Source organism: Kogia breviceps, chromosome 17 (genome assembly GCF_026419965.1).
Source record: "Kogia breviceps isolate mKogBre1 chromosome 17, mKogBre1 haplotype 1, whole genome shotgun sequence".
In the NCBI taxonomy this organism is placed as follows: Eukaryota; Metazoa; Chordata; class Mammalia; order Artiodactyla; family Physeteridae; genus Kogia; species Kogia breviceps.
The window spans coordinates 76,426,344-76,448,315 of NC_081326.1; the positions used below are offsets into that span (position 1 = coordinate 76,426,344).

General features: G+C 46.7%; 1 protein-coding gene across 1 annotated transcript in view; it reads right to left on the reverse strand.

Annotated features, from left to right (window-relative positions):
- The window catches only part of JRK (Jrk helix-turn-helix protein), a 222,333-nt gene that overhangs the window by 93,827 nt on the left and 106,534 nt on the right, over positions 1-21,972 (reverse strand). The window lies entirely within an intron of this gene.

A 21,972-nucleotide genomic window follows, 5' to 3' on the forward strand; every position in this document is an offset into this window, starting at 1 on the left:
GTTGGGTGGGAGTTGGGTCCGACGCTCACTCTCTAACCATTGGAACAGCTATCGGGCTATTCCCACAGTGGCTGCACCATTTTACATCCCCACCAGCAGTGCAGGAGGGTTCCGGTTTCTCAACATCCTCACCAGCACTCGTTATTTTCTGATTTTTGATTCTAGCCATCCCAGTGGGTATGCAGTAGCATCTCTCTGTGGTTTGATTTGCGTTTCCCTGACGGCTCGTGAGGTCGAGCATCTTTTCATGTGTGTTGGTCATTTGTGAGTGCATCTTCCTTGGAGAAATGTCCATTCAAATGACTTGCCCAACTTTAAATTGGTTGGCTTTTTTTTTTTTTTTGCCACACCGAGCAGCACGTGGGATCTTAGCTCCCTGACCAGGGATCGAACCCTCGCCCCCTGCTGTGGAGGCTCAGAGTCTTAACCACTGGACCACCAGGGAAGTCCCGTGGATTGTCTTTTTATGACAGAGTTTTGAGTGTTCGTTATACATTCAGAAAACAAGTATCTTATCAGACAAATGATTTACAAATACTTTCTCCCATTCTGTGGCTTGTCTTTTCACTCTCTTGGAAGTGTCTTTTGAAGACCAAACATTTTTAACTTTGATGAAGTCCAAATTATCTAGCTTTTCTTTCAGTGCTCATGCCTTGCTGTCATATTTAAGAATATTTTGCCAAAACCGGGATCATTTATGTTTCTTCTAAGGTTTTTACAGTGTTAGCTCGTAAGATTAGGTCTTTGGTGCATTTGAGCTGGTTTCTGTGTAAGGTCTGAGTGAGGTAAAGGTGCAATTTCATTACCTCCCATGTGGCTCTAAAGTTGTCCCAACATCATTCCGTAAAATATACGCTCCTGAGTGCATGGTCCTGGCACCGTTGTAAAAAGCCAGGTGACCACAGGTGTATCACTTCCCTTCTGAACACTCAGTTCTCCTCCATCGGTCTGTCTGTCCGTGTGCCAGCACCACCCCGTCTCGATGATTGTGGCTTTGTAGTAAGGTTAGAAATCGGGACGCTTGAGTCCTCCTACCTTGTCCTTCATTTTCACTGCAAAGTAAAGGAGCTGTGACAGCGGAGGATGACGGCACTGAATGTCAATATTCTGACGTCGTGTGAGTGTGTTTCGTGGTTGGTAATTGCAGTCACTGTTGCTTTTATTGTGGTCATCCATTGACGACGCCTGCCGTCAGTCTATTTACCTCTTGTAAAAATCAAATACAGTGTGTGTGTGTGTGTGTGTGTGTCTATGAAAAAAAATGCAATCAGATGGTAAGCTTTTCAAATATTTTAGTTATAATTCTGTTGAATATTCTGAGAATTACATGATTATTTATATCATAAAGACTTGTTCTAGAATTTCATTGAATGATAGATAAGGCGTTTAAAAAAAGAGATTACTGTAGCTACATAGGTTCCTTGCATTCCGTGTGAATTTCAGAATCAGCCCGGCACTTCCTACAAAGAAGTCAGCTGGAATTTTCATAGGGGTGGGTTGAACTGTCTTCACTGCTTCCTGCGGCCAATCATTCAATCAGATTCCAAGTACCTATTGTCTGGGGGCCGTGGAGAAACAAGATTGAGGAAGACAGGCAAACCTGCCCATCAGAGCTCACATTTGGTGACAGCATCCCCATGTCCCTGTCACAAGCCTATGAAAATGACCCACGTTTACCTCTTGCTGTGCTTGGGGTGGGGTTGGGAGCTGTCAAGAGGTGGTGACATATTTCACCAACCGCACAATGCCACGGACTCCAGGATACCCCACTGTTTTATATCCCGCCGAGAATGAGGAACACCACCAATTTCAATGATTGCTCTGCCAGGTCTGGGGTCCTCCAGAATACGACAAGTGCTACCGGTGCTGCCAGCGTCCTCACTCCCTGAGCACTGTGGCCGAGAGCAATGGGGGGAGTCTTCACCACGGAGGTGGCTCCCGATCAAGGTTTTAAGGCTGAAAGAACAAATGAAATTTGGGTGTGTGGAAAAGGGTAGGAGAGGGGGAGAAACCTGACGTGAGGGAAAGCTTTTCGGCTTAGAGGTAGGCGCAAACATGATGAGCCTAGAAAGAGCAAAAGCCACATCTAAGTGCCTCACACAGCTTAATGTATTTACTTCTGATAACAGCGCATGAAGTGGTGGTTCTTGTCACTCCCAGTGCCAGAGGTGGTGATGGTGGCAATGATAGCGATGGCGGTGGTGATGGTGACGGTGATGATGGTGGTGGTGGTGGCGGTTGTGATGGTGGTGATGATGGTGATGGTGGTGGTGATGGTGATGATGGTGATGGTGGTGATGGTGGTGATGGTGGTGATGGTGATGGTGGTTGTGGTGATGGTGATGGTGGTTGTGGTGATGGTGGCGATGGTGATGGTGATGATGGTGGTGGTGGTGGTGATGGTGATGATGATGGTGATGGTGGTGGTGGTGATGGTGGTGATGATGGTGATGGTGGTGGTGGTGGTGGTGGCGGTGGTGATGGTGGTGATGATGGTGATGGTGGTGGTGGTGATGGTGGTTGTGGTGATGGTGGCGATGGTGATGGTGGTGATGGCGATGGTGGTGGTGGTGGCGGTGGTGATGGTGATGGTGGTGGTGGTGGTGGTCGTGATGATGGTGATGGTGGTGGTGATGGTGATGGTGGTGGTGGTGATGGCGATGATGGTGATGGTGATGGTGGTGGTGGTGATGGTTTTCTTAGCAGTAGTGGTGACGAAGCAGGTGGAGAAGAGGGTGGTGTAGTTTTTTCCAGCGTGAGTCAGTAACAAATGGTGGTTAAACCTTAACCCTTAGATTCTTATAGACTTGGGCTTGAGTTCCAGCTCCAGGGCCTCTTCACTATATGACCACAGACGATTTAGTCCTCTCAGCGTGCCTTACCTCATCAGTGGAGTGGGGGACATTCTTGAGCTTGTCTTGCAGAGGCGACAGATTCGGGGGCATCTTGTGGAAACTGTGTGCTTGTAACCTGCCTGCAGCGATTAAGTTCCCAGCAAGTATTGTTCTTCTCTCTTTAATAGCACACCCTCCAAGTTTCAAGCAGCCTCAGTAATATATCACAAGACCTCTTAATTACCCCAGTAGATAACACCTCTGACATATGTCGCTATAGTAATGGGAGCAAAAGCTGTTTTTTAGGAACTTGGAGTCAGTTCTTGACCAGTTTGAGCTGGCTAAGACTGGTTGGGACCACAGACCCTAAAAGCGGGCCTGCACAGGTGTCAGGAGTACAACCTTTTGACGTTAGAGGGTCAGAAACTCCACCCTTGGGTCGTGCTAGGCACCTCCATATTTTAACATACATCCCATGGAGAAGCAAGTAACTCAGATACACCTGTGCAGATCACCGACTACCTCACCTTTTCCCTACCTCCAATCACCTTTCCCCTTACCTGAGACCACCCTGCTTCTTTATTCCATAAGTATCCCAATCCCCTCACCTTTGGGGAGGCGGATCTGGGACCTGTCCTCCCGTCCACTCACTTGGCTGCCTCTTGAATAAACCCTTCTCTGCTGGAAACGTCGGCGTCTCCGCGTTTGGCTTGCTGCACGTTCGGCGTCAGCACAGGGCTCTGTCAAAAACCAAACTCTGCGCAGCAAATAAAACAGAGCAGAAAGATGAGTTTATTGCAGAGGTTTTGACCTGTGAGCCAGGACATTCAAGGGCCCAGGAGCAGTGAGCCCCAAGCAGTTCACAAGCTAACGGGCTTTTATGGGGTGAATACAGAAGTTATTCGGCTTTTCCAGCTGATTGGCTACCTAGCGCTCCTCTTCCTTATTTGGATCAGGGTCCCTGAGGGAGGCGAACAGGAAGTCCAGAGACGGCGTGAACAGACTCAGTGTCTGGGGATTGGCTGACATCCTTTGCTGATTCTGAGGAGAGCTGTAAATGCCTGCAACTCACATCAGACGAGATGAAGTTACATTTCTTGGGACTTCCCTGGTGGTTCAGTGGGTAAGACTCTGCACTCCCAATGGAAAGGGCCCGGGTTCAATCCCTGGTCAGGGAACTAGGTCCCATATGCACACCACAACTAAGAGTCCGCATGCTGCAATGGTTCTCTTTTGATCTCCCTGTCTGAGTCCTCCCAGGGAGCAGCAAGTGCACAGTAGGGCGTCTGGGCTGAGTCCCATGGCAAATGAGAGCAGGAAAGGGAGGGACAACTTGGGCCTCACGGGCAGGTGGAAGGGACACGCCTCTTCCTGTCCATCTGCCAGAGCTCTCATTAGCGTCTCGTTATCCTCTTAAAGTTTCTTTATGTGCATGCAACCGTGCAAGGGTACAGAGCCTAATTTTTTCCAGTTACGTTCAAAATCTCACACATAAGGTCCACGGGTCACTTAAAATGCATCTTGGAGAAGGTGTCACGTTCTCACTTCAAAACCGTGTTACAGGGGCTTCTCACGAGCACAGGGACCAAGAGCAGCCCCGCTCGCCGCGCACAGCAATGAGGACCCAACGCAAACGAAAAGAAGGTTTAAAAACTATTTTTTTAAAAACCCACAACGAGCCATCACTACATGCCTATCAGAATGACTAAAATAAAAAATAGTGACCACACCAAATGCTGGCGAAGATGTGTAGAGACGGGACCACTCATGCAGTACTGGCAGGTGTGTGAAACGGTACAGCCACTCTGGAAAAGAGCTGGGTGACCTCTTGGTAAAACTATGCATATACTTCACCCTAAAATCCAGCAATTACACTTCTAGGAATTTATACCAGAGGACATAAAAAACCTGTGCATGATTGTTTCATGGCAGCTTTATTTGTAGTCACAAAAGTGGAGACAATCCAGCTGTCCTTCAACAGGTGACTGATTAAACAAAATATAATGCCTCCACAATGAAATACTACTCAGCAGAAAAAGGAATAACTTGGGAGGTTCTCAAGGGCATTACGTGGAGTGACAGAAGCCAGTCTCAAATGCCACATACTCTGATTCTATTTAAATACCATTCTTTTGTAACCCCTCTTTCACCTTGTAAAAAGAGAGACATCAAAAATGATGAGATTTATTTGATAAGTTGAGTTGCATGGGAAGCATTGTCAAATAAGAAGAGATGCTTAACCTTCCCTAGGTTATATTTGTGTGGATAAATTGTTAGCAATATAAATAATATAGAAATTGTCTGATATTCCTAGAAATTTGTCACTATCTATTACTTCCCGGTCCATCAAATGTTCCAGGACTTCTTTGTCTATTAGACAACTACAATATAATGTTATCAGTCACAATTCCAGTTATTATTTTTAACATTTTATGCCACAAAAATAGCCATATTTCCTGTCAATTGTGTCCATTTTTGTAATGCACTATCATCAGATCTTTTGTCTTCCATAGATAGTTTTTGTTTCACTCTGATTCTTCCCTGAAAGCATTTGCAACCAGCTACAGGCCAAAGTGCCTTGTCCTCAGTAAAAGCAATGGTCTCAGAAACCCACGGAAAGGACTCTGACAGCTGCTCTGGGCACAGTCGTCTGAAGGCATTGCTTGCATAACTTGGAGATGGTCCCACTGGACTGAGTGGGGCTTTCCAGAACTCTAGTGGAGAAGCAGGTGGGTTTATAAAACTTCTAAGCCAAGAGCAAACAGAACAAAAAATTATGACATGGGACTGAGTAGACAAACAAAAGATGATTATACTTTTGTTTCTAGACATAAGGAACTCCTTTCTATGTTCTCGTTACCTATGACTCATAACAATTTAGTAGACTGTACTTCTGTAAACAGAAATGAAACATTTATCTTCTTCTTCCTGCCTGGTCTTCCCAGAATTCAAAAACTCCTATTGGGTATTCTCTTCATGGCAATATTATTATTTACATAGGTTCAATAAGAATCTGTCTTCCTCGGGACTTCCCTGGCTGTCCCGTGGTTAAGACTCCATGCTTCCAGTGCAGGGGTCATGGGTTCAATCCCTGGGTGGAGAACTAAGATCCCACATGCCGCGCAGTGGGGCAAAATAAAAAAAAGAATCTGTCCTCCTTGTAACAGGACATAATTGGAAACACTGGTTCCATAACCAAGTCAAGACACTTGACTGGAATGTCATATGGAACGATATGCACAGAATTATATGTGACCAATTTTAAGGAAGTGAGGTTGACTCTATGGACCAGTGTTCACAAAGCCCTCTTGGGAAAACCTGCCTGGTACCCAGCTTACAGGGTTCCCAGACTTACAGGTGAGAGAGAAGGTCACTTCCTGGGAGGCCTGGGAAACAGAATATTTAGGGGGATCTCAAAGAGAGAGGAATTCACCCAGTTCTACAGGTACTGCAGGCAAAGTCTGGTGTCAAGTTCTCTGCTTGACTTCCTAGCCTCAAGAAGCTTTTAAAAGTTCAACCTGAGATTCCACGTGGAAAGTTCAAGCAAAGCAAACCCCCAAAAGGCCCATGTGGTCAATTACCATTCTTGCTGCACTTGTGTAAGTAAATCAGGCCAAATCTAATGAGAGCAGACTTATTTTGTAAATGAGAATAATCTTCCTTTGATTATCCTCGATCGAGAAGGGGGGTGACAGTGGAGAGCAATGTTATATTTCAGTAGAAAACTATAGCACACCCCATGGGTTAACAGATTCGGGTCCTGACCAATGCCTTTGAGACTTCGTCACTTATCTGCTAACTGGATGGGACCCTGCCGGGTTTGTCAGACCCTACAAGAGTCTCGATTTTTCTAGTTTCCTTCAATATCTGACTACAGTTCTTCAAACAAACATTTCCAAATTTTCTCCCACTCTCATCACTGAGAACTAAAAGCTGACTGCCCAGATCCTCATTGAGACTCTAGATTGTCTCAGATCTGGACTTTTCCCTCAAAATCTAAAGAAGCCCTGTGAAGGAGGCCAGACAACTGAACCTTAAAAGCTCACCACCACAGCCGGTCATGGACGGGCACTTTTCATCCTCAGCCTCCACCATGCAGGCCTCCAGGAAGTGCACCAGGACCCCCACATCTTCTACGTTCTGCTCCAGGAGAAAACCGTGCCTGTGGCAATTATACCGAAACCTCTCTGAGGTCTATGCCATCACCAGAAACATTGAAACTGCAAACAAGTGAATCTGCCAGATTGCCACTGTCACGCTTATTCCACCGTCTAAAGAGCCTTTGAGCCCAGCGTCGAGAAATCTTCTCTACTAAGTGTCGTCTGGAACACTGAGTTTATAATCTGCTCAAACCATTAACCCCTTTTTTTCTTATATTTTCATAGAGATCCTCCTCATTAAATACCTGATGGCTCGTGCCAGAGAACATCAAATGTTCTCTACTACCAAGTCTCAACGTGCCAGTCTCAGCTGGTCCTTAACAAACAAAAGACGGTCGAATGAGAAATGGATGTACACTGTGCAGAGGAAAGAAGAATGTCTTTTCTTTCCTTGAGCAAGAGGAGGAACTCAGAAAGACTCCCGCCTTGACCAAATTCTAGACCAGGCCTCAACCTTGACCCCAGTCCTGTCTTTGGCCTTCCAAGTCCGGTTTTAGCGCAACATCATGCTAAGTCCATTTAGCAAGAACCCCCCCTACCCTCAATATCTCTCTTAGTAATTTCCCATCCACTGACCCCCTCACTCAGCTCATTGGCTATAAATCCTCTGCTGTCTTGGCTACATTTGGAGTTGAGTTCAATCTCTTACCCCTACTGCGATAGTCTTAAAGAAAATCTTCCTGACCATTTTAACAGGGGTCAGAATCATTTTTAACACATCTACCATAATACAATATAGTATTAGACTGGCACTGTTGTAAAATTATACTAATACTGATAGTCAAACGTATTAGGAAATTGACTTAAAGGCTTCCTACCCCTGCCCTCCTGCCTCCACCAAATACTGCTGTGTCCCTCATGCTTCCACACGTGTGCCCCTGTTACCATAGGGTCCGTGGTCAACGATGCGGCAGCCATGATAAAGTAAAGGGCATATCTGGTCTCTGTCTCCAGTTCCGGGCACAGAGTTTCAAAACCTTGGGAATTTGCTGAGGGATAGGAGTGCCTTCTTATTCATAATGAACTCTTTTTTTTTTTTTTTTTTGGCTGTGCTGGGTCTTTGTTGCTGCGCATGGACTTTCTCTAGTTGTGGTGAGCAGGGGCTACTCTTCGTTGCGGTGCACGGGCTTCTCATTGCAGTGGCTTCTCTTGTTGCAGAGCACAGGCCCTAGGCGTGCGGGCTTCAGTAGTTGTGGCACACGGGTTTCAGTAGTTGTGGCTCGCGGGCTCTAGAGCGCAGGCTCAGTAGTTGTGGCGCACGGGCTTAGTTGCCCTGCGGCATGTGGGATCTTCCCGGACCAGGGCTCGAACCCACGTCCCCTGTATCGGCAGGCGGATTCTCAGCTACTGCGCCACCAGGGAAGCACTGTAATGAACTCTTTTCAACCACACTTGAGGTTATGCTAATGTGATGACTTATGGTGGGTCCTTAGATAGCTTAGATAGTCCAGCAAGGGGCTGGACTCCCCCCAAAGGCCAAGCACATGATTAAAGAGTCAGAACTTTTAGCCTGACTCCTGACCTCTGGGGAGAGGAGAGGGACCGGAGACTGAGCTCAATTGACGACAAGTCAATCAATCGCGTCTGTGTAATGAAAGCTCAATGACGTCTCTGGACAGTGAAGTTGGGAGACCTTCCTGGTTTTCGAACCCACTGATTGCTGTGAGACTGATGTGCCGGGACTCTCAACGTGAGAACCTTGTCCTATCCATCTCCATCCTCAGTTGTATCCTTTATAATAAAATAGTAGTCTAGTACAGAGCTTTTAGTGAGTTCTTTGAGTTGTTCCACCAAATCATTAAACCTAAAATGGGGATGGAGGTCCCGGGAAGTCCCAGTTTGTAGCCAAGTAGGACAGATGTGCAGGTAGCCCGGGGACCCCACTTGCAGCTGGTGTCTTGCTGGGGACCTTGCCCTTTAAGCTGTGGGATCTGTGTCAACTCCAGACAGTTAGTGCGGGAACTGACTTGGGTTGTGGGACCCACAGCCGGTGTCAGAGCACTGAGATGCAGTAGTAAATAGATGGAAGGTAAATGAATGAGAAGAGATATACAATGCAAACCGTAAGCCTAAGAAAGCTGTTCATGCAATTAGACTCCCAAGCAAAGAGTATAACTAGAGATAAAGTCAGACTTTTCATAATGATAAGGTAGCAATTTATCAGGAAGACATAGCATGTGTGCACTGACAACTAAAAAAAAATGCACAACCTAAAAGCTGAGAATCTTGTTTCATTTGGTGGACTTTCTGAGGACTTCAGGTCCAAAAGACAGCTTCACAGATAGCTCTGAAGTTCTGCTCCGAAGCGGTCAGGGAGGGGCCAGGATATATAGTTTTTGCAACAAAGACCAGGTAGTCAGGGCATCAAAAGATTACCGTTCATTAAACAAATCCAGACATCTCAAGTTAAGGAATTTAGCACTTTTTTATGTATGGGAAGACGCAAGGGTCTGGGCTCCTTGGAATCGCTCCTTTGATGTGGACATCAGCTCTCTCCGGCCGGTACCCCGGCTTTCATCCCGACTCCGTTGAGGGTGGCTGCAGTGCCTGAGGGCTTGGCAGTGGGCATCCTGTTTGTCTGCATCCCGAGTTCCCTCAGGGCTCACCTTCCCCGGGGGGGGGGGGGCTGTGGTGGCTGATGGCTGCAATATCCTTTGTTTCCTGATATGGAAGGCAGCGTTTTTTATTCACAGCACTTAATAACAAAATTTCAAAACACAGGAAGCAAAAACAGAAATAAAGGGAGACACAAATCCCCAACACCTCTCTCCTAATGCCTGATAGAACCAGAGGATACAAAAACACAATTTCAGTAAGAATATAAAACGTGTGAGCGATACTCCCAGCCATCTTGATGTAATCGCCACTTACAAGACGTGATGTCAAATAACAGCAAAACCGACTTTTCAGATACATATTAAATATGTTCATCAAGACAGACATATCCTGGTCCCTCAGAGTATCAATAAATCTCAAAAAATGACATTCTTACAGAGTAAGACCAAAGTCAGTAACAAGAAGATATTTAGAATAGAACTGTCCGATAGAAATACAATGGAAGTCACGAAAGTAATTTTAAACTGTCTGGTAGGTGCACTAAAAAGTTAAAAGAAACTTAAAATTAATAATATACTTTATTTAAGCCAAAATATTATCATCTCAACATGTAATGAGTATTTTCAAATATGAGATATTTCATGTTCCTTAATTTCAACTGTCTTAAAAATCCAGTGGGTATTTTACACTTAAAAAGCACCTGAATTTTGGGACTTCCCTGGTGGCCCAGCAGTTAAGACTGTGTGCTGCCACTGTAGGGGGCAAGGGTTCGATCCCTGGTTGGGGAACAAAGATCCTGCATATGCCATGCAGCGCAGCCAAAAATAGATAAATAAATAAAAAGCACCTGAATTTCTACTATAGCCACATGTCATGTGGCCCGTAGCAGCACACGGCTAGTGTCTCCCATTTTAGAGCTCTCAGATCTGGAAAATCCCCAAATAGTTTTAAATTAAATATCATACTTCTAAAATTCCAGGGGTTCAAAGATAGACAAGGAAAATTAGAAAATATTTTGAACTGAGGGATAATGAAATCACAACATAGCAAAATGTGCAGGAAGGTCAAAAGCAGACCTTAGAGGGAAACATACAGTTTAAATTCCTAAATTAGAAAAGAAGAAAAAAAGAAAACCAGGGGTATAAGTTTCCTCCTGATGAAGCTAAAAAAGTGAGTGAAATTAAACATGCAATAATAGGAGGGAGAAAATCATAAGACACAGAAAGCAATGAAATAAACAAATGGACACACAATAAAGTTAACAGTGCCAAAAATCTGGCCCTTGAAAAGATTAATAAAACTGATTTTTTAACCCTAGAAAGACTAACCAGTAAAAAAGATAGAAAACACAATTTTCCAATAGTAAGAATGAAAGAGGAACTGCTATGACAGGTTCTACATGTATTAAAACACTAACCGAGACATACTCTTGAGGGGCCTGACTCCTGGCTAAAAGCCCACGTGTGCTCGCTCGGGCCACCGCAGGCAGCCACAAGGCCCTCCCTGCAGGCCTTTGTAGGGAAGTGCCCCCCACACCTGACTTGGGGCACAGCTGGCACGCTGCAGCCCCTGAGGGAGGCACAGTCAAGGGTTCACGCCCCCTGTGAGAAGGAGAGGAGGGGGAAACAGGAAGACATTTTCTGCACTCTCACCCAGCACTCAGTGCCTTCCACTCCCAGCCTGTCCCCCTGGGTCCATAAAACTGCAGGAGCCTTTTTTCAGGGCCCCTTCCCAGCGAGACCACCCCCACAGCTGTCTGATCCACCTGCCTCCATCGGGGGACCATTCCATGAGTGAAAATGGAGCAGAGGGCAGGCAGCGCTTTCTCTGGTTTAGCATCTTACTGATTAAAGAGTTCAATGTCACCTTCACTTTTGGCCTGTTGCTTCAGTCGACTGCTCCAGATGCTGACATCGTCAGTGTATCTCCAGCTGAGCTGAGCTCCTGACAGTTTTAAACAACTTGATGTCAAGATTTCAACAACTTAAATGGAATAGGCATTTTTTTTAAAAAAACACAATTTGGGCTTCCCTGGTGGCGCAGCGGTTGAGAATCCGCCTGCCGATGCAGGGGACGCGGGTTCGTGCCCCGGTCCGGGAGGACCCCACGTGCCGCAGAGCGGCTGGGCCCGTGAGCCGTGGCCGCTGAGCCTGCGCGTCCGGAGCCTGCACTCCGCAGCGGGAGAGGCCACAACAGTGAGAGGCCCGCATACCGCAAAAAATAAATAAATAAAATAAAATAAAATAAAATAAAATAAAATAATAAAAAAAATTAAAATAAACACAATTTATGAAAACTAAAGAAAAAGAAGAAGGAAAGAAAGAAAATCTGAATAGCTCTCTACCTAAAAAAGAAATCAAAATGGCTGTCAAAGAAAACTTCAGGCCCAGATAAACTTATTGATTTTTTTAAAAATGTTTATTTATTTTGGCTGCTCCAGATCTTAGCTGCGGCACACGGGATCTTCGTTGTGGCATGTTTAGTTGTGGCATGCGGGATCTTTTTAGTTGCGGCACGCAGACTTCTTAGTTGCGGCATGTGGGCTCAGTTCTGGCAGGTGAACTCATAGTTGCGGCATGCATGTGGGATCTAGTTCCCCAACCAGGGATCGAACCCAGGTCCCCTGCATTGGAGGTGTGGATTTTTACCCACTGTCCCACCAGGGAAGTCCCTACTGGTGGGTTTTACCAAATGTTTCTTAAAGAATTACACCAATTGTAAGCAAGCTTTTTCAGAAAGTAAAAGAGAAGGGCCTTGTCTGCTATAAAAACCTGATAAAGGCATTACAAATACAGGATTTGAACAATGCTGCAGATCTCTGGGTCCTAACAGATGTAGAAAAAATGCTCCCCCAACAATAGCAATCGCATTCTTCTCAAGTAGACCTGGAACATCCTCCAGGGTAAACCATATGTTAGGTTACAAAACAAGTCTTCACAAATTTTAAAAGATTGAAATCATACAAAATATCTTTTGATCACAATGGAATGAAGCTGGAAATCACAAGCAGAAGGAAAGCTAGAAAATCTACAAATATGTGGCCGTTAAACAGCACACCCTTAAATAACCAACGGGTCAAAGAAGAAATCACAAGGGAAATTAGAAAATACATTGGGACAAATGAAAATGAAACCTCAGCAGGCCAAAACTTGTGGGAAGCAGCAAAAGCAATGCTAAAAGGGAAATTTATAGCCATAAACGCTTAGATCAAAAAAGAAGCGGGACTTGCCTGGTGGCACAGTGGTTAAGAATCTGCCTGCAAATGCAGGGGACACAGGTTCAATCCCTGGTCTGGGAAGATCCCACATGCCACAGAGCAATTAAGCCCATGTGCCACAACTACTGAGCCCACGCACCACAGCTACTGAAGTCCGCGTGCCTAGAGCCCGTGCTCCGCAACAAGAGAAGCCACCACAATGAGAAGCCCGCACACTGCAATGAAGAGTAGCCCCCGCTCACTGTAACGAGAGAAAGTCTGTGCACAGCAACAAAGACCCAACACAGCCAAAAGTAAAGAAATAAATAAATTTATTTTTTTTTAAAGAAGGAAGAAAGATCTCAAAGCAACAACCTAATTTACACTTTAAGGAGCTAGAAAAAAACAGAACAAACTAAACCCAAAGACAGCAGAAGGAAGGAAATAATAAAGATTAGAGCAGAGATAAATGAACTACAGAACAGAAAAACAATCGACAAAATCAACAAAACTAATAGTTTGTTCTTTGAAAAGATGAACAAGGTTGACAAAACTTTAGCCAGACTGGTTAAGCAAAAAAAGAGAGAAACCTCAAATAACCAAAATCAGAAATAAAACAGAGGCTATTACCACTGATTCTATCAGAAATAAAAAGGATTATAAGCAAGTAGTACTATGAACAGTTGAACACAAACAAATCAGAAAACCTACATAAAATGGAAAATCTACTAGGAACACAAAACCTACCAGAACTAAATCATGAAGAAATAGAAAGTCTGATAGACATACACCTAATAAGGAGATTGTATTCATAATCAAAAACCTCACAACACAGGAAAGCTCAGGACCAAATGGCTTCACTGGTGAAATCTCCCAAACATTTAAAAAAGAATAAACATTAATCCTCTTCAAACGCTTCCAGAAAATTGAAGAGGAGGGAACAATTCCAAATTCATTCTGTGATGCCAGCATTTCCCTGATACCAAAGGCAGGCAAAGACACAAGAAAAGAAAATTATAGACCAATATCCCTTGTGCACATCGAGGCAAAAATCCTCAACAAAATACAATCCAAATTCAAAAGCATGTTAAAAGAAGTATACACCACGGAAAAGCGGGATTTATTTCTGCCATGAAAGGATGAATCAATAAATATAATAGACCACATTAACAGAATGAAAGGGAAAAAACCCATAATCATCTCAATTGATGCAGTAAAAGCATTTGACAAAATGCAACACCCTTTCATCATAAAAACAATCAACAAAAAACTTGGAATAGAAGAAAACTACCTCAACATAATAAAAGCCACATGTGAAAAACCCAGAGCCAACTTCATATTCAATGATGAAAGACTGAAAGCTTTTCCTCTAAGATAAGGAACAAGATAAGGATACTCAATTTCACCACTTCTATTTAATATAGCACCGGAGGTCCTAGCCAGAGCAATTAGGCAGAAAAAATAAATAAAAATAATCCAACTTGGAAAGGAAGAAGTAAAATTATCTTTGTTTACAGATGATATGTTCTTAAATGTGGATTAACCTAAAGATTCCACACTAACACATACACACACACACACACACACACATACACACACACCTATTAGCACTAATAAAGAAATCCAGCAAAGTTGCAGGATACAAGCAAAGATCAGTTGCATTTCTATACACTAACAATAAACAATCAGAAAAAGAAATTTTTTTAAGTTCCATTTACAATATTATCAAAAAGAATAAAATACTTATGGGGCTTCCCTGGTGGCACGGTGGTTAAGAATCCACCTGCCAATGCAGGGACATGGGTTTGAGCCCTGATCCAGGAAGATCCCACATGCCACAGAGCAACTAAGCCCGTGCACCACAACTACTGAAGCCCCCATGCTTAGAACCCATGCTCTGCATCAAGAGAAGCCACCGCAATGAGAAGCCCGCACATCGCAATGAAGAGTAACCCCCACTTGCAGCAACTAGAGAAAGCCCATGCACAGCAATGAAGACCCAACACAGCCAAAAATAAATAAATTAAATTAATATTTTTTTTAAAAAAGAGTAAGATACTTATGAATAAACTTAACCAAGGAGGTAAAAGACTTGTACTCTGAAAACTACAAAACACTACTGAAGAAAATTAAAGAAGACACAAGGAAGTGGAAAAATATCCCATTCGTGGATTGAAAACAATATTGTTCGGATAGCAATACTACTAAAGCAATCTGCAGATTTAATACATACCCTATTAAGTTCCCAGTGATGTTTTTTGCAGATACAAAAAAAAGAAATCTGTCCTAAAATTCATATGGAATCTCAAAGGACCCCAAATAGCCCATTTGACAAAATGCAACACCCTTTCATCACAAAAACAATCAACAAACTTGGAATAGAAGAAAACTACTTCAACATAATAAAGGCCGCATATGTTGCATTTTGTAAAATGCTTTCATTGCATCACTTGAGATGGTTATGGGGTTTTTCCCCTTCATTCTGTTTATGTGGTCTATCAGTTGCGTTAGGAAGTGTTTGCCACCTGGCTTTACCAATGGAGTAAAATGGAGAGCCAAGAAATAAACCCTTGCATAAATGGTCAAATGATTTTCAACAAGGGTGCCAAGATCATTCAGTGGAGAAAAGACAGTTTTTTAACAAGTTGTGTTGGATGAACTGGGTATCCGTATGCAATGGAATGAAGTTGGACATACAACAACTAACTCGATATGGATCCAAGATCTAAAATGAAAACCCTCAGAAAATAGAGGGGACGGCTTAATGACATTGCATTTGGCAATGATTTCTTGGCTGACACCAAAATCACAGGCAACAAAAGTAAAAATAGATAAATGGGACTACATTAAAATTTTAAAAATTTTATACATGAAAGGACACAATGAACAGAATGAAAAGGCAACCTATGGAATAGAGAAAATATTTGCAAATCGTATATCTGATAAGGTGCTAAAATCCAGCATATATTAAAAAAAGCTCCTACAGCTCAACATCCACAACAACAATAACAAAATGACCTGATTTGAAATGAGCAAAGGCCTTGCATAAACACTTCCCCAAAGAAATACAAATGACCGCAAGCACTTGAAAAGATGCTCAGCATCAATAATCGTTGGGGAAATGCAAATCAAAACCCCAGTGAGATATCACTTCACACTGATTACGATGACTACTACCTAAAGTGATAATAATAACAAGAATTGACAAGGATGTGGAGAAACTAGAACTCTTGTGCCCTGCTTGTGGAAATGTAAACTCATTCAGCTGCTATGTAAAACACGGTGGTGGTTCCTCAAACAGTTAAACCTAGAATTACCATATGATCCAGCAATCCCGCTTTTGGGTGTATACCTAAAGGAAACCAGGGTCTCAAACAGACATTTGTACACGTCATAGTAATATCACTCACAGTAACTAAAAGACAGAAACAATTCAAACGTCTGCTGGGGTGATAAGGATTGCATTGAGTATGTAGCTTGCTTTGGGTAGTATAGCGATGTTATAACACTACTATCTCCCAGTCCATGAATAAATAAACACAGTGTGGTCCATCCATTCAACAAAATATTATTCAGCCTTAAAAAGGAAGAAAATACTGACACATAAGTACATCGTGGGTGAATCTTGATCTTGAAGAGATGCTAATGGAAATAAGCCAGTCACCAAAGAACAAACGCTATATGCTTCCATTTAAAAGCTTTTGCACAGCAAAGGAAACCAGCAACAAAACAAAAAGGCCAACTACGGAATGGTAGAAGATATCTGCAACTGATATATCCAACAAGGGGTTAACATCCAAAATATACCAAGAACTCGTACAACTAAACATCAAAAACCAAACATCCAGATTAAAAAATGGGCAGAGAACCTGAATAGACATCTTTCCCAAGACATACGTATGGCCAACAGGCACATGAGAAGATGCTCAACATCACTGATCATCAGGGAAGTGCAAATCAAAACCACAATGAGAGGTCACCTCACACCTGTCACCACGGCTATTATCAAAAAGACAACAAGTGTTGGTGAGGGTGTGGAGAAAGGGGAGCCCTCGTGCACCATTTGTGAGAATGTTCATCTTTGCAGCCGTTACGAAAACAGTATAAAGATTCATCAAAATACTTAAAATAGAACTACCATATGAAGGCGAAGCTGGGACGAATTGAGAGTAGCACTGACGTATATACACGACCGTGTGTAAAATAGATAGCTAGTGGGAAGCTGCTGTAGAGCACAGGGAGCTCAGCTCTGTGCTCTGTGATGACCTGGGGGGGGGGATGGGGAGGAGGGGGGCTCAAGAGGGAGGGGATATATGCATACATAGAGCTGATTCACTTTGTTCTACAGCAGAAACTAACACTACATTGTAAAGCAATTATACTACAATTTTTTTTTTAATGACAAAAAAAAAAAAAAAAGAACTACTACATGATCCAGTGGTTCCACTCCTGGGTACTTATCCAAAGAAAAGGAAAACAGTAATTAGAAAAGTAACATGTATCCCCAATGTTCACTGCAGCATTAATCACGGTAGTCAAGTTATGGAAGCCACCTAAGCGCTCATCAATAGATGAGTGGACAAAGAAGACGTGGTACCTCTACACAACGGAGTGTTACTCAGCCATAAAAGGGAATGAAATCTTGCCATTTGTGACAGCATGGATGGACCTAGAGGGTAATTTGCTAAGTGAACTAAGCCAGACAAAGACAAATACTGTATGATCTCACTTATATGTGGAATCTACAAAACAAAAGAAATGAACAAACATAACTAAACAGAAACAGAGTCACAGCTACAGAGAACAGACAGCTGGTTGCCAGAGGGGAGGCGGGGAGGGGAGGGGAGACATAGATGAGGGAGATTAAGAGGGCCAAACTTCGGCTCATAAAATAACTAAGTCACGGGGATGGAATGTACACGGTGGGGAACAGAGTCAGTAATTATATAATTCCTTTGTGTGGTGACAGGCGGTAACTAGACTTACTATGGTGATCGTTTGGAAATGTATGACAATAGCAAGTCACTACGCTGGACAATGGGAACTAACCTAGAGTTACAGGTCAATTATACTTCGAATACAAACTCATAGAAAAAGAGAAGAGGTCTGTGCTTACCAGAGGCGGGGAGAAGGGAGGGGGAATTGGAGTGGAGGTAGTCAAACCGTACAAACGTCCAGTCGCAAGGTAAACAAGTACCAGGGATGTGACGCACACACCGTGATTAATAGAATGAACGCTGCTGCAGGTTACATATGAAACTTGTGGGGAGAGTGAATCCTGAGTTCTCAGCACAAGGAAAACGTTTGTTTCTATTTCTGGTTTTCATCTCTGGGCGATGATGGCTGTCGCTAAACGTACTGTGGTCGTCTTTTCGTGACGTGTGTAAGTCACATCACCACGCTGCACACCTTAAACTGACCCAGTGCCGTATGTCCGATTATGCCTCAATAGAGCTGAGAGGGAAAAAAATATCCTCCGTTGTGAGTTCTTGCTCCAGTGTTTTAACACCTGTCTCTCTGTCTTAATCTGAGCTCACACTCGAAACTAGCTGAGGCTCGGTAACCAGGTCAGCCCCGGGACTTCGCTTCCTGCTTTTTCCTGCTTTGCTCGGCTTGCTTTGGAACAACCTAACCCTTGACCCCGGGAAAGGCTCTGGCCACAGGTCCCTTCTCTCTCTGCTCCCCACCTGTTCTGCGGGGTACCTTGCTGGCTATGCTCCCCTGTGGCTCCCGTGCACACCGTAGCCCCCTCTCCGGGACCTGGAGTAGAATACACTTCTTCCTTCCAAGTCTTTGCCTTGCCCACCCAACATTTCTAATAGGACAGCAGCAGGACGGACAGGCAGGGTCTGCCCCAGAGAGAGCTCTGGAAATGGAGCCTGTGGGGACAGCAGGGCTTTGGGAGCACAGCTAATTCAGGAGATGGGTGGACAAACACTGCCCCCCCCCACACATTGCAGGGAGCAGCCCCCGGCGGCATCCTCACGGGTCCATTTTATCCCACAGGAAGGGCACGGTCCTCCTGGTCCAAATCCTTCATCAGGCGGCACCAAGAGCAGGTTTTTTGCCGGCCGAGCTGCCAGGAAGGGGCTTGCTAGGAAGACAGTAAGTGCCCAGGGAAGCTGAGGACAAGAAACACCCAGGAGGTGGGGGGCCCACAGCCGTGTGGGGAATGCACAGACGCCTGGGGGCTGGGGGCCCAGAGACGGATGGTTCTGAAAGGTCTCAGTTTTGCACTTCTGAGGAAGGGGGAGCCGCCCAGCTTCCTTCCTCCTGGGATTTACCCAAAGCAAGCGCTTCTGCAGAAGAAAGAGGTTGGATGTCTGCCAATCACTCCTTGCCACCGGGGCCCAGGGGACAGCCACCCTGCTGCTCTGGGACTCAAGGTCCTGGATGAGGTCGGACAGGTGGACGCAGGTGGAGGCAGATGAGCCCAGCCCCGCATTCCTGTGGGTGGGGCCCAAGGGCTCTGGGGGATGTAACAGGGGGCCACCAGGGAAGCGGCTCCAGATGCTGGCTTGCTGAAAGGAGTCTGAAGCTAGTGGTGAGCTGACACGGGAGGGAGGTGTGCTGGGGGGTCAGCCAGGGAGCGGAGGCACGAGCCTAAACCTGGGGCACCCCGGATGGGCGCACGGAATCGTGCCTTTTCCGGGCGTCACGCAAGGCCCCCCGTCTCGCCCTTCTGGTCCTCCTGCTGTGCTCGGAGCTCTGTGAGCGCCCGACAGCGAGGGACCCGGCCCGAGGGCATGGGCGGCAATGCCCCGTGAGAAGCTGTGCTTGTGAGCACGTGAGGGGTCTGCCTTCCAGAACCTGAGAGTGTGGAAAGGGGCCACAGTTCCTTCAGAGGGGCCCAGAGGCAGCCGTCCAGAGGCCACGCTCCCACACCGCTGTGGTCCTGTTGTGTGGGAGTCTGAACCCAGCCCTCCCGCCCTCTGAGCTTGGGCCTGTGTCCCTGCCCAGCCTCCCACCCCAGACGGCTCCTTCCGCGCCCACAGGGAAGGCGGAGTCATATTACACGGGGACTGTGCCATTTCCTGCTGTGCCCTTTCCTGCGAGATAGCTTCCACAGCCATGCCGGTGCTGGCGGCGTCGATAACCCCCAAGACTGAATTGCGGGGCGCGACCTGCCGTGCAAAGGACCTGGGGGATGGCGTGGCCCCGACGGGGCGCAGCCTCTGGGCCCTGGCCGCGGGGCTCCTGCTCAGCGTGCGCCCTACCTGCCTCTGGGCCCTGCTGGGACGACCCCTGCGTCGCCTGCGGCGAGGACTCATGTGGGGAGGGGCATCGTTCGCGATCGCGGCTCCGCGGGGGCGGCGCGACGGTCCGGGCCCAGCACGCCCGCGCAGCCGGGTGCGCTCAGCCCCGCGCGTGCTCAGCAAACACAGGCCGTGCCGGGACTCGTCCCCTCGCAGGCCCCGGCGCAGGGGCCCCACCCGCCCGGCCAGCCCAGCCCCAGGCGCCCAGCGCCCCACTGTGTCAGCAAGCCTGGCAAGTTTTGCAAACGCCGTCAATGAACCACTGACTCAAGTTAACCACCGGCTCAAGATGCAGAAACCGCGGGGCGCTGGCTGGACTGGGGCCTGTAGGAGAGCGGAGGCCACAGCCCGTCGGGCGGGTCCCACTCGCAGCGAAAATCAACGCTTTCCACATCCTCCTGATCTCCGCGTGCTGTTCAGCCCCATCGGGGAGAGGGTGGGGTCCCCTGTGACCCCCCTCCTCGAAGGGAGACTTTGCTTCAAGCCCGTTTTCCCTGGGCCGGGCGAGCTCCGATGGCCAGGGGCTGGGAATCGGGGCGCCTGTCCCGGAGGGGCCAGCTCTGCATAGCGGTGGGGGTCCCCCCCCTTCCCCGCGAAGCATTTCCTCCTCCGCGGGCCCCTGCGCTTCGGCACCAAACTCCTCCCGCCTCCTTCACTCCCTGAGCTGAAAACAAGGGACATCCAACCTCAATCCCTGAACATGGCGCGGCCATCCCCAGACTTGAGGGGGCCTGTCCGCACTGGGATGGGCCTGGGGGCGAGGCGCGGCCGGGCCTTTGAGGCCTGGAAATCCAGAAGCCTCTCCCTCAGCCCCCCGCCTTCCCGCATCTCCCCAGCCTCAGCGCCGGGACACCACACGGGCACACAATGCGGGGGTCCGGGGGTGGGCGTGTACGGGGTAGGAGCTGCTTCTCGGGAAGAGGGGTCTAAAGACCCCATGCATGCCTTGCTGGCCTCCAGCGGGCCTGCACAGGTACCCTCACCCCCAGCCTGGCGGGCCAGTCTCCCTCCTCCTGGCCTCCCGGTCCTGTCCCCCCGGGGGGCCCCGGGCAAGGGCTGTCTCCTCTGGCCTGCGGGGTAACCAGGGACCTCGAATGTAAGGGTGTTGGAGGAGGGGCCTTGGGGAGAGTGACAATGCGGGCAGACCCATCTGTGGAGGGAGTGCCTGGGGCGTGGCAGGCGAGGAGCCCTCAGGAGAGCCCCTGGTGGCCCTCGAGGAGAGGCAGCGGAGCCTGAGGGAGGTCCCAGGCGGGATACTCCTTCTCAACAAGGAGCATCCAGTCATCCCCTGACACTTTTAAGAAAGATGTTCCCCAAAACTCTCCCATTGGCCAGGTCGCGGGTCCCGAGAACCCCAGGAACGGCCCTTGCCGAGAAATGCACCTGTGAGAAAGCCAGACCTCAGAGGGTCCAGCGCCCAGCCAGAGCCCCGCCCCATGAGGACCCAGGGCCACCGAGACACCCCCTCCCCGACACCCAGATCAGTCACATCGAAGACGTCGGCAACGTCTGCAGACACAGAGGGTTAGGCCCGGAGACCTTCTGGTCACGGGTACCCTGTTGGCTGGGCACTTTGGTTCATGGAAATACAATATAGTCCGCCACATTTGTGATTCTTCATTAATTGTTACAGAGGAAATCTTCGTCAGCATTTTAGCCATACTTCACGAAAACGTCGGTAAACATCTATGATACGCTCTGTGGGAATTAAAACCTTGAGTTCGCCATTTGCCCTTGCTCTGGGGACACAAAGCAGTCTGGCAAATGCTCCTGACCCCAAAGACGAGTTCTTAAAATAGTTTAAAAAAAATAGTTTTCAAAAGGGGCAAGTAGCTTTTCCAAAATATCAAGAGTTTGTTTCAGTGATTCAAAAGAGCATAATGATAGGGACAGAGAAGGAGAATCAGAGTTAGCTCGAAAATCCCACCAGGGGATCGTAAATAGAGAGGAAATTTTTGGTGGCTTTGGGA